The sequence below is a fragment of the Pseudophryne corroboree genome, chromosome 2, assembly GCF_028390025.1.
Source record: "Pseudophryne corroboree isolate aPseCor3 chromosome 2, aPseCor3.hap2, whole genome shotgun sequence".
NCBI lineage: Eukaryota > Metazoa > Chordata > Amphibia > Anura > Myobatrachidae > Pseudophryne > Pseudophryne corroboree.
The window spans coordinates 846971148-846987256 of NC_086445.1; the positions used below are offsets into that span (position 1 = coordinate 846971148).

The window sequence follows — 16109 nt, forward strand, 5'->3', positions numbered from 1 at the left end:
CTGCAGTGCCAGTTATAGGTTATAGCAGGAGCCAGGAGTACATAATATTATATAGTGAGTGACCACCAGACAGTGCAGTTTATTTAATATATCCGTTCTCTGCCTGTAAAAAGCGATACACACAGTGACTCAGTCACATACCATATCTGTGTGCACTGCTCAGGCTCAGCCCAGTGTGCTGCATCATCTATATATATTATATATCTGTCTGACTGCTCAGCTCACACAGCTTATAATTGTGGGGGAGACTGGGGAGCACTGCAGTGCCAGTTATAGGTTATAGCAGGAGCCAGGAGTACATAATATTATATTAAAATTAAACAGTGCACACTTTTGCTGCAGGAGTGCCACTGCCAGTGTGACTGACCAGTGACCTGACCACACTGACCACCAGTATAGTTAGTAGTATACTTATATTGTGATTGCCTGAAAAAGTTAAACACTCGTCGTGTGACTTCACTTGTGTGTTGTTGTTTTTTTTATTCTATAAAAATAAAACTCATTCTGCTGACAGACAGTGTCCAGCAGGTCCGTCATTATATAATATATAATATATACCTGTCCGGCTGCAGTAGTGATATATATATATTTTTTATATCATTTATCATCCAGTCGCAGCAGACACAGTACGGTAGTTCACGGCTGTGGCTACCTCTGTGTCTGCACTCGGCAGGCAGTCCGTCCATAATTGTATACCACCTAACCGTGGTTTTTTTTTCTTCTTTATACATACATACTACTACGACATCTCTTTATCAACCAGTCTATATTAGCAGCAGACACAGTACAGTACGGTAGTTCACGGCTGTGGCTACCTCTGTGTCTGCACTCGGCAGGCAGTCCGTCCATAATTGTATACCACCTAACCGTGGTTTTTTTTTCTTTCTTCTTTATACATACATAGTTACATAGACATCTCTTTATCAACCAGTCTATATTAGCAGCAGACACAGTACAGTACGGTAGTTCACGGCTGTGGCTACCTCTGTGTCTGCACTCGGCAGGCAGTCCGTCCATAATTGTATACCACCTAACCGTGGTTTTTTTTTCTTTCTTCTTTATACATACATAGTTACATAGACATCTCTTTATCAACCAGTCTATATTAGCAGCAGACACAGTACAGTACGGTAGTTCACGGCTGTGGCTACCTCTGTGTCTGCACTCGGCAGGCAGTCCGTCCATAATTGTATACCACCTAACCGTGGTTTTTTTTTCTTTCTTCTTTATACATACATAGTTACATAGACATCTCTTTATCAACCAGTCTATATTAGCAGCAGACACAGTACAGTACGGTAGTTCACGGCTGTGGCTACCTCTGTGTCTGCACTCGGCAGGCAGTCCGTCCATAATTGTATACCACCTAACCGTGGTTTTTTTTTCTTTCTTCTTTATACATACATACTACTACGACATCTCTTTATCAACCAGTCTATATTATTAGCAGCAGACACAGTACAGTACGGTAGTTCACGGCTGTGGCTACCTCTGTGTCTGCACTCGGCAGGCAGTCCGTCCATAATTGTATACCACCTAACCGTGGTTTTTTTTTCTTTCTTCTTTATACATACATAGTTACATAGACATCTCTTTATCAACCAGTCTATATTAGCAGCAGACACAGTACAGTACGGTAGTTCACGGCTGTGGCTACCTCTGTGTCTGCACTCGGCAGGCAGTCCATAATTGTATACTAGTATCCATCTCCATTGTTTACCTGAGGTGCCTTTTAGTTGTGCCTATTAAAATATGGAGAACAAAAATGTTGAGGTTCCAAAATTAGGGAAAGATCAAGATCCACTTCCACCTCGTGCTGAAGCTGCTGCCACTAGTCATGGCCGAGACGATGAAATGCCAGCAACGTCGTCTGCCAAGGCCGATGCCCAATGTCATAGTACAGAGCATGTCAAATCCAAAACACCAAATATCAGAAAAAAAAAGGACTCCAAAACCTAAAATAAAATTGTCGGAGGAGAAGCGTAAACTTGCCAATATGCCATTTACGACACGGAGTGGCAAGGAACGGCTGAGGCCCTGGCCTATGTTCATGGCTAGTGGTTCAGCTTCACATGAGGATGGAAGCACTCAGCCTCTCGCTAGAAAAATGAAAAGACTCAAGCTGGCAAAAGCAGCACAGCAAAGAACTGTGCATTCTTCGAAATCCCAAATCCACAAGGAGAGTCCAATTGTGTCGGTTGCGATGCCTGACCTTCCCAACACTGGACGTGAAGAGCATGCGCCTTCCACCATTTGCACGCCCCCTGCAAGTGCTGGAAGGAGCACCCGCAGTCCAGTTCCTGATAGTCAGATTGAAGATGTCAGTGTTGAAGTACACCAGGATGAGGAGGATATGGGTGTTGCTGGCGCTGGGGAGGAAATTGACCAGGAGGATTCTGATGGTGAGGTGGTTTGTTTAAGTCAGGCACCCGGGGAGACACCTGTTGTCCGTGGGAGGAATATGGCCGTTGACATGCCAGGTGAAAATACCAAAAAAATCAGCTCTTCGGTGTGGAGGTATTTCACCAGAAATGCGGACAACAGGTGTCAAGCCGTGTGTTCCCTTTGTCAAGCTGTAATAAGTAGGGGTAAGGACGTTACCCACCTCGGAACATCCTCCCTTATACGTCACCTGCAGCGCATTCATAATAAGTCAGTGACAAGTTCAAAAACTTTGGGTGACAGCGGAAGCAGTCCACTGACCAGTAAATCCCTTCCTCTTGTAACCAAGCTCACGCAAACCACCCCACCAACTCCCTCAGTGTCAATTTCCTCCTTCCCCAGGAATGCCAATAGTCCTGCAGGCCATGTCACTGGCAATTCTGACGAGTCCTCTCCTGCCTGGGATTCCTCCGATGCATCCTTGCGTGTAACGCCTACTGCTGCTGGCGCTGCTGTTGTTGCTGCTGGGAGTCGATGGTCATCCCAGAGGGGAAGTCGTAAGCCCACTTGTACTACTTCCAGTAAGCAATTGACTGTTCAACAGTCCTTTGCGAGGAAGATGAAATATCACAGCAGTCATCCTGCTGCAAAGCGGATAACTGAGGCCTTGACAACTATGTTGGTGTTAGACGTGCGTCCGGTATCCGCCGTTAGTTCACAGGGAACTAGACAATTTATTGAGGCAGTGTGCCCCCGTTACCAAATACCATCTAGGTTCCACTTCTCTAGGCAGGCGATACCGAGAATGTACACGGACGTCAGAAAAAGACTCACCAGTGTCCTAAAAAATGCAGTTGTACCCAATGTCCACTTAACCACGGACATGTGGACAAGTGGAGCAGGGCAGGGTCAGGACTATATGACTGTGACAGCCCACTGGGTAGATGTATGGACTCCCGCCGCAAGAACAGCAGCGGCGGCACCAGTAGCAGCATCTCGCAAACGCCAACTCTTTCCTAGGCAGGCTACGCTTTGTATCACCGCTTTCCAGAATACGCACACAGCTGAAAACCTCTTACGGCAACTGAGGAAGATCATCGCGGAATGGCTTACCCCAATTGGACTCTCCTGTGGATTTGTGGCATCGGACAACGCCAGCAATATTGTGTGTGCATTAAATATGGGCAAATTCCAGCACGTCCTATGTTTTGCACATACCTTGAATTTGGTGGTGCAGAATTTTTTAAAAAACGACAGGGGCGTGCAAGAGATGCTGTCGGTGGCCAGAAGAATTGCGGGACACTTTCGGCGTACAGGCACCACGTACAGAAGACTGGAGCACCACCAAAAACTACTGAACCTGCCCTGCCATCATCTGAAGCAAGAAGTGGTAACGAGGTGGAATTCAACCCTCTATATGCTTCAGAGGTTGGAGGAGCAGCAAAAGGCCATTCAAGCCTATACAATTGAGCACGATATAGTAGGTGGAATGCACCTGTCTCAAGCGCAGTGGAGAATGATTTCAACGTTGTGCAAGGTTCTGATGCCCTTTGAACTTGCCACACGTGAAGTCAGTTCAGACACTGCCAGCCTGAGTCAGGTCATTCCCCTCATCAGGCTTTTGCAGAAGAAGCTGGAGACATTGAAGGAGGAGCTAACACGGAGCGATTCCGCTAGGCATGTGGGACTTGTGGATGGAGCCCTTAATTCGCTTAACAAGGATTCACGGGTGGTCAATCTGTTGAAATCAGAGCACTACATTTTGGCCACCGTGCTCGATCCTAGATTTAAAGCCTACCTTGGATCTCTCTTTCCGGCAGACACAAGTCTGCTGGGGTTGAAAGACCTGCTGGTGACAAAATTGTCAAGTCAAGCGGAACGCGACCTGTCAACATCTCCTCCTTCACATTCTCCCGCAACTGGGGGTGCGAGGAAAAGGCTCAGAATTCCGAGCCCACCCGCTGGCGGTGATGCAGGGCAGTCTGGAGCGACTGCTGATGCTGACATCTGGTCCGGACTGAAGGACCTGACAACGATTACGGACATGTCGTCTACTGTCACTGCATATGATTCTCTCAACATTGATAGAATGGTGGAGGATTATATGAGTGACCGCATCCAAGTAGGCACGTCACACAGTCCGTACTTATACTGGCAGGAAAAAGAGGCAATTTGGAGGCCCTTGCACAAACTGGCTTTATTCTACCTAAGTTGCCCTCCCACAAGTGTGTACTTCGAAAGAGTGTTTAGTGCCGCCGCTCACCTTGTCAGCAATCGGCGTACGAGGTTACATCCAGAAAATGTGGAGAAGATGATGTTCATTAAAATGAATTATAATCAATTCCTCCGCGGAGACATTGACCAGCAGCAATTGCCTCCACAAAGTACACAGGGAGCTGAGATGGTGGATTCCAGTGGGGACGAATTGATAATCTGTGAGGAGGGGGATGTACACGGTGATATATCGGAGGGTGATGATGAGGTGGACATCTTGCCTCTGTAGAGCCAGTTTGTGCAAGGAGAGATTAATTGCTTCTTTTTTGGGGGGGGTCCAAACCAACCCGTCATATCAGTCACAGTCGTGTGGCAGACCCTGTCACTGAAATGATGGGTTGGTTAAAGTGTGCATGTCCTGTTTTGTTTATACAACATAAGGGTGGGTGGGAGGGCCCAAGGACAATTCCATCTTGCACCTCTTTTTTCTTTTCTTTTTCTTTGCATCATGTGCTGATTGGGGAGGGTTTTTTGGAAGGGACATCCTGCGTGACACTGCAGTGCCACTCCTAAATGGGCCCGGTGTTTGTGTCGGCCACTAGGGTCGCTAATCTTACTCACACAGCTACCTCATTGCGCCTCTTTTTTTCTTTGCGTCATGTGCTGTTTGGGGAGGGTTTTTTGGAAGGGCCATCCTGCGTGACACTGCAGTGCCACTCCTAGATGGGCCCGGTGTTTGTGTCGGCCACTAGGGTCGCTAATCTTACTCACACAGCTACCTCATTGCGCCTCTTTTTTTCTTTGCGTCATGTGCTGTTTGGGGAGGGTTTTTTGGAAGGGACATCCTGCGTGACACTGCAGTGCCACTCCTAGATGGGCCCGGTGTTTGTGTCGGCCACTAGGGTCGCTTATCTTACTCACACAGCGACCTCGGTGCAAATTTTAGGACTAAAAATAATATTGTGAGGTGTGAGGTATTCAGAATAGACTGAAAATGAGTGTAAATTATGGTTTTTGAGGTTAATAATACTTTGGGATCAAAATGACCCCCAAATTCTATGATTTAAGCTGTTTTTTAGTGTTTTTTGAAAAAAACACCCGAATCCAAAACACACCCGAATCCGACAAAAAAAATTCGGTGAGGTTTTGCCAAAACGCGTTCGAACCCAAAACACGGCCGCGGAACCGAACCCAAAACCAAAACACAAAACCCGAAAAATTTCAGGCGCTCATCTCTAGTATGGATATGGCCTTGTGTTTCGGTACTGGGTGCTGTAGGAGGCTGTCTAGAGGATTAGTACAATCCCCATCCGCAAAATGTGTAAGGATATGCCTAACGTAAAATTGTGTTTGCATATATGGAAGGGGGGAAAAGACCACCACATCATGTTTCGTTGAAACCTCTGAGAAGGTGAGCAGACGGTGGTCCTCCACCGATACCAATGACTGAATCGATGTTATACCAGCCTCCCCACATGTTATAAAGGGCTGGGCAGCCATGCCATCCAGAAACTCTGGGTTTTTAATTAAGGGCAAGTGTAGGGAGTAGTATTGATTCAATTTCGCGTTGTGGCACAATATATGCCACACTTTCCTAGTAGACCACAGAAGTGGGTTAGACCTAATACAGTCCGGGATCTCCCAATCGTGTTGATGAAGAAAACAAGTCAGACCCACATGTGCCAAAAAATTCTGTTCGAGGGATGTGTTTGTATATACAGAGCTATTTTGCAGCCAATCTCTCAAGTGTCTCAGAAGCGCAGCATGGTTATAAACAACATCTGGAAAGTTAATACCGCCATTGGATTTGGGTTGAGCAAGTTTACGCAAAGCAATACGTGCCCTGCCACCCTTCCATATAAAGGTTCTGATTAGCTTGTTAATTGTTTGGACGTCCTGTTTGGTCAGCAGTACGGGAAGTGTTTGCAGTGGATATAATATGCGTGGAATAGCCACCATTTTTAGCAGGTTAGCCCTGCCTAGATATGACAGTGGAAGACGTTCCCATCCCTTGATATCGTCAGTTAGAGTATGTATGGCCTTACTGACATTGAGTTTGTAAAGTTCAGACAGATAGCGTGGCACCATAACCCCCAAATATTTAATATGAGTGGACACCCAATGCAAGGGAAAGTGTGAGGACCAACTCGGACATGTCACTCTACCATATAACAATAGCGCTTTAGATTTGTCCATATTGATACTAAAACCTGAAATGCGGCCAAATGATTGGATCTTGTCTAGTATCAAATCAAGGGAATGCTCAGGGTCAGATATATACAGAAGGATATCGTCCGCAAAAGCGGACAGCTTAATTTCCTGTCCACCCACCTTTATACCCTGAAAAACTGACCAATCTTGCAGTGTCCTAAGCAACGGATCGAGGGCCAGATTAAATAGCAGCGGCGACAGAGGGCATCCCTGATGGGTACCCCTTTCCAACAGGAACCGTTGGCCCCTGATTCCATTTATCAATAAAGAGGCAGATTGTCTGTCGTAGATGTATCGTACATAATTAATAAAGCCTGTATCAAAGCCTCTTTTCTCTAACACAGTAAACAAATGGGGCCACAAGATCATGTCAAAGGCCTTATTGGCATCAAGGCTAAGGAGCATGTTCGAGTCTGCACATGGAGGCTGGGATGCCGCCACCGCCACTCACGCCATACGTATTGCTTTAACCGCATGTCTACCAGTTACAAAACCCATTTGTGTCGTGGTGAGTATATCAGGAAGAATGGACTGGAGCCGCGTCACCATTATCTTGGCCAGTAGTTTGTAATCAACATTTAATAGACTGATTGGTTTGTATGAGGAGAGAAAATTGGCGTCCCTACCCGGTTTGGGGATAAGTGTAATAAATGCCTCATTAAATAAAGGAGATGGAGAGCTCCTTTCATGTATAGCTTGAAACAATTCCATAGGGCAGGGACAATCTGGGCCTGTAACATGCGGTAGTAATCTCCTGACAGACCATCTGGACCCGGAGATTTACAATGAGGTAAATTGGAGATAACAGTGTTAATTTCCTCCGTCGTTATTTTTCCTACAAGAGCTTCTCTCTGGTCTCGAGTAAGAGGGGGCAATACCTCATCTGTTAGCAGCTGGGATTGTATGACAGTATCTATTTGTGTCGAGCTAAACAAGGATTGAAAATGGGATTGAAATTGTTCCACTATTTCTAGAGATTTGGTAATAATACGACCGGACCTTGGGTGGTGTATAGTGGTAATAACATGTCGTTTTTGGGGAGGCCGGGAAATGACCGCCAGTAATCTACCAGCCTTATTGCCCCATCTATAAAATTTATTTTTGGTAAAGTCTACGGAGTGTTTCGCCTGAGTGGCTAAATAAATTTCAAGCAGGCGCCTGGCCTGCTTGTATTCAGTAAGAGTAAGCTCTGTTGGAGTGGAAGTGTATGTTTGAAAAGCTGTGGACATTGCCTCTTTTAACGCAGTGTATTCCAATTTGGATTCCCTTTTTTTCCGGGAGACATAACTAATAATATGACCCCTCATCACTGCCTTAGAGGCGTTCCAAAAGGTGTCAGGTCTATCCCAGTAATTTATATTTTCATCTACATAATTAGTCCAATGGTAGGTGAGGTACAATTTAAAATCCTCTGAGTCGGTCAAGTATTGTGGGAATCTCCAAATACGATCAGTCGAGTGCATATGGGGGTGGGTTAATGCCAGTGTGACAGGGGCATGATCAGAGATCAATATGTCAAGTATATCCACCCCAGCAACCTGAGACATTAAGTTATCAGCAATTAAGAACCTGTCAATACGAGACAATGTTCCATGTGCCAGTGACAAATGTGTATGCGTTTTGTCGGTTGGATGTAACAATCTCCATGGATCAGAAATGTCTATGGAATCTCTAAATGCCAATAAATGTCTGCTCTGGGAGTCAGTGGTTCTTGGCACAGTCGGTGACCTGTCAACTGTAGGGTCATCTACCATATTATAGTCTCCACCCACTACTAGAGAATAATTAGTTCTACCTAGAAGGATGTGGGAGATGTCTTGAAGAAATAAGTGTGTATTAACATTTGGGGTCGTATAAATTGACGAGGGTAAATTTGGAGTGAAAAAGCTCTATGTCCATTATGATATATCTGCCTTCAGGGTCAATTATTTCTGTTAGAACAGTGACGGGGAGATTTTTGCGAAAACGTATGGCAACCCCTCTGGATTTCATACGAAAAGGAGCAGCGATACAAGGACCAAGCCACGGGGCTTTCAATACATTTTCCTCGCCCACCATCCAGTGTAATTCCTGAAAGAAAATCACATCTGGGTGAGAGCGTTTAAGATGCGTGACCACACGTCGACGCTTAACAGGGGAATTAAGTCCTCCCACATTCCACGAGATAAATTGTAGTGGCTTTGGGGGTATTACCTCAGATGAGAAAGGATCTACTGGCGGCATGGCTACCCAAGCCCCTCAGGGCAGTGAAAATTCTGATGGGTAAACAGTGTAAGTAAGCATATAGTGGCGGCTCCCCCCCCTAACCCAAGATCCCCAGGGTAAAATTTTTTCGACAGAAGTAACATCAGTATAACATGAAATGCAATGCACAGTCGTAGTATTTGAGATATCAATCTCGTATCATAATGTCTCACACCTCTATTTTCTAACATTTCCTAACAACCAAAACTATGGTGGGCACCGGCTAAGCCTAGCGGTGTGCACACTGAACACTGTCAAAAATAATCACTAAATTAGTAAAGATGAGAACTTTTAGATAAATATAGAATCAACTAGAATAAGAAAAAGAAAATGAAAATTTGTAAGGCAGGCTAACACACATCCGCCCGAGGCGGTGGTACCCGAATCATTCAATCTCTTGCTGGCCGAAATCCTAACTAATAGACGACCTTGATGGGGACCCGTGAGTCAGGAAGCGAGACCGCGCCACCTCTGGGTCAGTATAAAACATATGATTCCCATTCTCTAAGACTCGCAATTTAGCTGGGTAGAGCAGGGCGAACCGGACATTCTTACTGTGCAAGTAGGAGCAGACATCAGAAAATTCTCTTCTTTTCTGAGCCACCGCTGCTGAGAAGTCCTGGAATATCATGATCTTATGGCCCTTGACTAACAGTTCTCTACTTTTACGGTAAGCTGCAAGAATTTGTTCCTTGGCCCTGTAGTCTAAGTAGCGGGCGATGACTGGTCGAGAACGCTTCCGCGCCCCGTCCTGCATCGCTCCCAGCCTATGTGCCCTTTCGATATGTGGGACTTAAATATCGTCAAAAATTCCCAATGAGATCGGGAGATCTACACTAAGATAGGAGGAAAGAGCCGGGCCCGTCAAGGGCCAAAATTTACTAATATTCGTGTTTGTGTCGGTTTGTGTAGTGTTTAAACTCGTCTTGTATCGGGTGCATTTTCATGCAACTTTTTGAAACTATATACGCCAAGTTACTAAGCATTCGAGTTTATTGTTTTCGTGTTTTCCGATGTCGATGCCAGTCGGGGGTTTTTTGGCACATTTACGGCCGTCATTGTCGTTTGCGTACCTGTGTTTGTTGTTTTTGCTGGGTTTTTTTCTAAGTTAAACGAGGAAGGGTGTTTTTTTTCCGCGGCCGCATTTTCACTTTTAGTTTCGTTTTTCATCCCCGTTCGTGATTGGTTGTGTTTCAGATGGTAGGAGTGTCTGTGCGCAACCATATAAATAAGCCCCAAACCGTCCGCACCTCGTGGGTTTAGTTAGTGGTGAGGAGGGAGGTTGTGCTGTGGAGGTTGGTGAGTAGTTGGTTTGGTGAGGAGTTTTTTGGGTGATTTCTGAGTGTAGTATTGTGTTTGAAAGTAGTCTTTTCATTCTTGTAGTCTTGTTTTTTGTGGTTTTGTCTCATTTTTGGTCCAAGTATTTTTTATTTATAGTCCCTTGTCAGTGTGTGTGTGTGTGTGTGTGTGTGTGTGTGTGTGTGTGTGTGTGTGTGTGTGTGTGTGTGTGATTTGTGCAGTGGTAGTGGAGGAGTGTGTTGTTTGTCTTTTTATTTTTCTGTGTTAAGTGTTTAGACACACAATTATGTGTGACTCAGAGGTGGGTGAGGTGGAGGGTGTGAGTGAGGGGGAGGAGGTCGGTCAGGTAGAGGAGGTGAGTGTGAGTGAGGTGGAGGAGGTGGGTGAGGTTGCTGCAGCAGCCTCAAGTGACAGTGATAGTCAGAGTGCTAGGCAGCCACGCACCACTACTAAGACTGGGCGGAATGTCAAGTTTAGTTATGCTGAAAATGTGGCATTGGTGCGGGAGCTGATGAAGTATCAGCGGCAGCTATTTGGGCCTGAGTCGGCCAAGGTGCCAACACGGAAGAAGACGGTGTTGTGGCTGAAAATTGTTGCTGCTGTCAATAGTGAGGGGGTGGTCAAGCGGACGGAGGACACGTGCCTCAAACGGTACTATGACATAAAGCGACGTGTCAAGTCCAAAATGGCCAAGGAGGCGAACTCGGCTCTAAAAACCGGTGGTGGGCAGCCCTATATTGCAAGATATCTGGACTATGAGGAGCCCATGCGGAGTGTAATACCTCCTGAAGTAGTCTCTGCAACCTATGTCCGGGATTCAGATAGGCCCTGGAAGAATAGTGAGCATGTGTATGTGCATTAACATTCTATGACCTTAATTTTTTTTTTTCCAAATGTGTGTCATGTGACGTTGCATATTACTCCCATCTTCAAGTGTGTGTCAGCAAATACATTTTTTTTGGTAATGTTTTCTACAAAAGCCAATGTAACATCTTACTTTATTGTATGTCATGTGTTTTTTTTTCTGTATATTTTCCATGTGTAGTTTGGACTTGGTGTGTCATTGAATTGTCCAGCAATAATGTTTTCCTTTAGCACATTTTTTAGTTTTTAATTTGGACTATGTTTTATATGTAGGTTATCCATGTGCAATGTTGCAAAAACAGTGGTAGTCATGTTAGAGGCTGGAGTAGTGGGAAGTGGTTTGGAAACCACTTACATGTGCACTGTCATTATTACTGAATGTAATAATTTGTTTTAAAAACCCACTATTTGTTTGTTGAGTTTGAGTCTGTATTTGTACCCTGACACAACACTGCAGTTTATTTTTTGTTTTGTTTTTTGTTTTTTTGGCTCATATAGTGGTAATGTGTGTTTGGAGTGCCACATCACAGAGCAATTTCTATATTGCATCTGTAAATTTTTTCCTTTCATTACAAAATGAAGATGTGTGTGTTTTTGGTTGTTAGTGTATGTATTACTTGTGTCCTATGTCTGTGTCCTGTACATGCTTTCCTGTGTTGCACTTTCCATAGTGCATATGGCTATTGGACAATGTTTATTGTTTTATGTAGTGTTTTTTTTGGTTTACGGTCCTTATGTTTTTTTTTATAATAAAAAAAGCATTTTTTAAAGAATTAATGTTTATAAGCATAATGGGTGGATCTATCAACAATAGCATGAATACATGAGATTTTATTTTGGTTTTACAGTGTTGGAAAAAAGCAGTACTGGTCGTCCTACAGTAACTCCCATGACAGCTGCTGATGATGATGACGCTGCGGAAGCAGGTAAAGTGTCCATTGTAGTATAGGGTAAAGGAATGGCCATAACAAAATTTAACTTTCAATACTAGGTCCATCAAAAGAAGTCTGGAGCAGCAGAAGTCGGACTTCTGTAACACAACACCAAAAAAAACATGTGGCAGCAAAGAAAGCAAGGTCTGATGTCCAGGGCCAACCACAGCAGGCTACCCCGCCACGAAGATTATCGACAGTATGTTCAGTCCCCCCACTCCAAATTTTGGATACACCTCCAAGACGTGAACCACACTCCCCTCATCTTGATTATGAGTATCAAACTGAAATAAATTAAATAAATTTGAGTTCGTAATAAAACTTTTACTTAAACGCATTAAGTGAAAACACATAAAAATCTGATATACTTACCAAAGTCAGTAAAACATGAAATGAAATCCTAGCAAAATGGCCTTGTCCACATCCTGTAAAGATATGTATGTCCACTTCAGCCATACAGTAGCACATTGTGTGGAAGATGCTGCAACAGAAACTCTTGTGTAAGCTTGGCAAATAGTAAGGTTGTTTAACAAATTATCACATGTGTGTTTGACCTAACATTGCCAAATACATATAAAAACATTACTATGTTTTTTTTGGAAAAGCTATAAGGTAACACATTATGGATTACAATGTGTTTTTATGTTGGAGTATGTCTGATATACAATAAAACTAATGTGTTTGTTTTCACAATGAAGTAACCAGACACATTTGCCACAAACAGGCATATGTATGTATTGAAGTTATGAGTGATGATGTTGCTAGGCAGGATATCTGAAAGAAACAGTCAATGACATGTGTTCCATGTGTAATTATTTGTTTTAATTTTTCAAACATATGGATAGCTAACGGATAATTTTTCCAAATTTCAACTTCTAGTCCTGGTAACAGCATCCCTCCGCAACAACAGCAACACAGTGACATGGATGAGACAATCATGTTAGAAATGCAGCCATTCAGCCAAGGAATCAGGCCCCCAGCACCTGTGAGTACACCACCACAGCAAAGCACACCACCACCACAACACAGCCCAACCACACCAGTAACACAAGGCCCTGATCACGTGTTTTGGAGCATTTGGGCTAGACAGCAGGCCACTAATGAAGATTGCCTGCGTAGGCAGACACAAATGTTTGCAAGCCTACCATGTCACCTCAGAAGAATAACCAGAAATATGAGTAGACAAAATGAACAAACCACGAGAATTGGCAATACCATGGAACTCATGCGTGCAGACATTACACAGGTCATGGGCAACTTACAGCGCATAATGGAAGAACAGCACAGACTAATGGAAGAACAGCACAGACAACAGCAAAGCTATTTGAACATTTTTCAAAACAATCAAGAGATAAATGAATCTTTATTCCGAATTGTAGACAATCAAAATGCTGCTACACGTGAACTCAATGCCACCCTCAATAACCTCAATGAAACACTCAGATCCATGCACCAACAGCAAACAAGCAGCAGTTCAGGTACGACTACTCCAAATATCACCCAAGTGTCCTCACCACCAAGGCGCTCCACCAGAGCACGCGAACACGACAGTGGTAAAGGCAAAGGCCAGTCCAAGCAGCCAACACCAAATAAATAAAAATTAGATACACCGATCTCTGTATAGAGAAGAAAATAAACAGTTAGTAAGTGTAGGTTTTTTACAATATATATAACACCACCTTGACAATTTGTTGAACATCATTAATTATAAGTGTTACAAACAACAACAGGATTTTGGCCAACACATTTATTCTTTCACATCTTACATTTTTTTGTGAGGAGGAGAAAGTTATTGGATCTGCACATTGATGTTAGCATGCAGTAACAAGACCACTTGATTTTTTTCTAATCATTACTCTTTCTAGATTCCAATCATTCTCATATCCTGCAGGCAGACTAATTGGCAGCCATGCAGAATGTATTTAGCATGCAGTAACAAGACCACTTGATTTTTTTCTAATCATTACTCTTTCTAGATTCCAATCATTCTCATATCCTGCAGGCAGACTAATTGGCAGCCATGCAGAATGTATTTAACATGCAGTAACAAGACCACTTGATTTTTTTCTAATCATTACTCTTTCTAGATTCCAATCATTCTCATATCCTGCAGGCAGACTAATTGGCAGCCATGCAGATTCATCCATGACCAATACAAATTACAATGTGTTTGTTAACTCTTTTACCTTTCTTCTGTATACGACATTACAAGAATAACACAATTGAGTTGGCTAAAAAGGTCGTAATATGTTGTAATAGCATTTAGATAATTCAGTGCCAAAATGAATGTCATTATTGTTGTGCCATGTTTGTGTGTGTTAAAAATGAGTAATCAGTTTAGTACACATGATGCAGAAACAAATAAATGGTATTTGTATTTAATGAGCACAAATAATGTGCATAATAATGAATATATGTGGGAAACTGTGTTTTGACTTACAAATCAGCAAGTTTACTGCAGCAAACATTACGAATTTTTTTTTTTTTGATGATACTAAGTTTGTGTCCCTTAAATACGATGGAGCATCACACATAGGGACACATGTATTCCTCAAGGCTAACATATTATATGTGGAGGAGTGTTTAATTAGGACACAGGTTCTCTAACTCGGTCCTCAGGACCCCACACAGTGCATGTTTTGCAGGTCTCCACACAGAATCACAAGTGACATAATTATCTCCACCTGTTCAACTTTTAAAATGTGTCTGTGAGTAATTCATACACCTGTGCTCCTACTGGGTTACCTGCAAAACATGCACTGTTTGGAGTCCTGAGGGACGAGTTTGACACCCTGTGCATTAGGACGTTACACACAATCTTAAAGTAAAATACTAAAACAAATACTTTGTGGATTATGTGTGCTTGTAATAAGTTATCAGTGCAAGTTTAATAACACTTATCCAGACTTCATGCATGCCACTCATAATCTGTTTTGAGTTGTAAAATAAACACAATACACATGCTACATTTGTTTTGCATAAAGCGAGGGTATGTTTGTATGTCTCAAGGAGACAGGCACATTCTGAGTGTTGGTTTTTAAAAGAAAAATGGGACAACAATATTAATGCTTACATAACAAATGAAAGAAGCAAACAAAACTTACCTTAAAAAAAATATTTATGAGTTCTTGCCTAACCTGCCTCCCTACATCTGTACTCCAAGTATCACCAGATGTCTCTAATTCCTCTGCTTGCTGGCTGCTTTCTTCCTCCTCCTCCTCAACATGTGGCAGATGTTGTTGCAAACACATGTTATGAAGAAAGCAGCAGCAGAACACAATTTGAGTCACCTTCAAGGGACTATACAACAAAAGGCCACCAGACTTATCCAGACACCGAAACCTAGATTTCAGCACACCAAAACATCTTTCTATCACATTCCGCGTGGACTTATGTGCATGATTGTAATTGTGTTCAGCAGGGGTATCAGGTCGGGACAATGGAGTTAGAAGCCAAGAGAAACAGCCATATCCTCCATCACCTAAAAAAAAATATAGTAACGTGATTCATGTTAAGATACAGCAACACATAAGTAACACACTGTGGGGCAGATGTATTAACCTGGAGAAGGCATAAGGAAGTGATAAACCAGTGATATGTGCAAGGTAATAAAGGCAGCAGGCAAACAGATCCTAACTGATAATTGACATATTGGAGCTGATTGCCTGGTGCCTTTATCACCTTGCACATATCACTGGTTTATAACTTCCTTATGCCTTCTCCAGGTTAATACATCTGGCCCTGTATTTGGACAAAGTATACACATGCCTACACATATCAAATTACATACCCAGCAGCCACCCATCTGGCATTTGTCCATCCTCAAACTTATCAAAGAGGGATGACTGACTGAGGATGAAGGAGTCATGGCAGCCCCCAGGGTAACCAGCAACAACACTCATTATTTTGAGATTTGCATCACAAACCACCTGCACATTTGTGGAGTGCTCTAGATGTCGATTG

General features: G+C 43.3%; 1 long non-coding RNA gene across 1 annotated transcript in view; it reads left to right on the forward strand.

Annotated features, from left to right (window-relative positions):
• The window catches only part of LOC135049850 (uncharacterized), a 71972-nt gene extending 56860 nt beyond the window's left edge, over positions 1 to 15112 (forward strand). Inside the window, exons 2-3 of the long non-coding RNA XR_010241497.1 lie at positions 12063 to 12140; positions 13026 to 15112. This is a non-coding gene — a long non-coding RNA (uncharacterized LOC135049850). The remainder of the gene's footprint in view (positions 1 to 12062; positions 12141 to 13025) is intronic.
• The last annotated feature ends 997 nt before the right edge of the window (positions 15113 to 16109 follow it).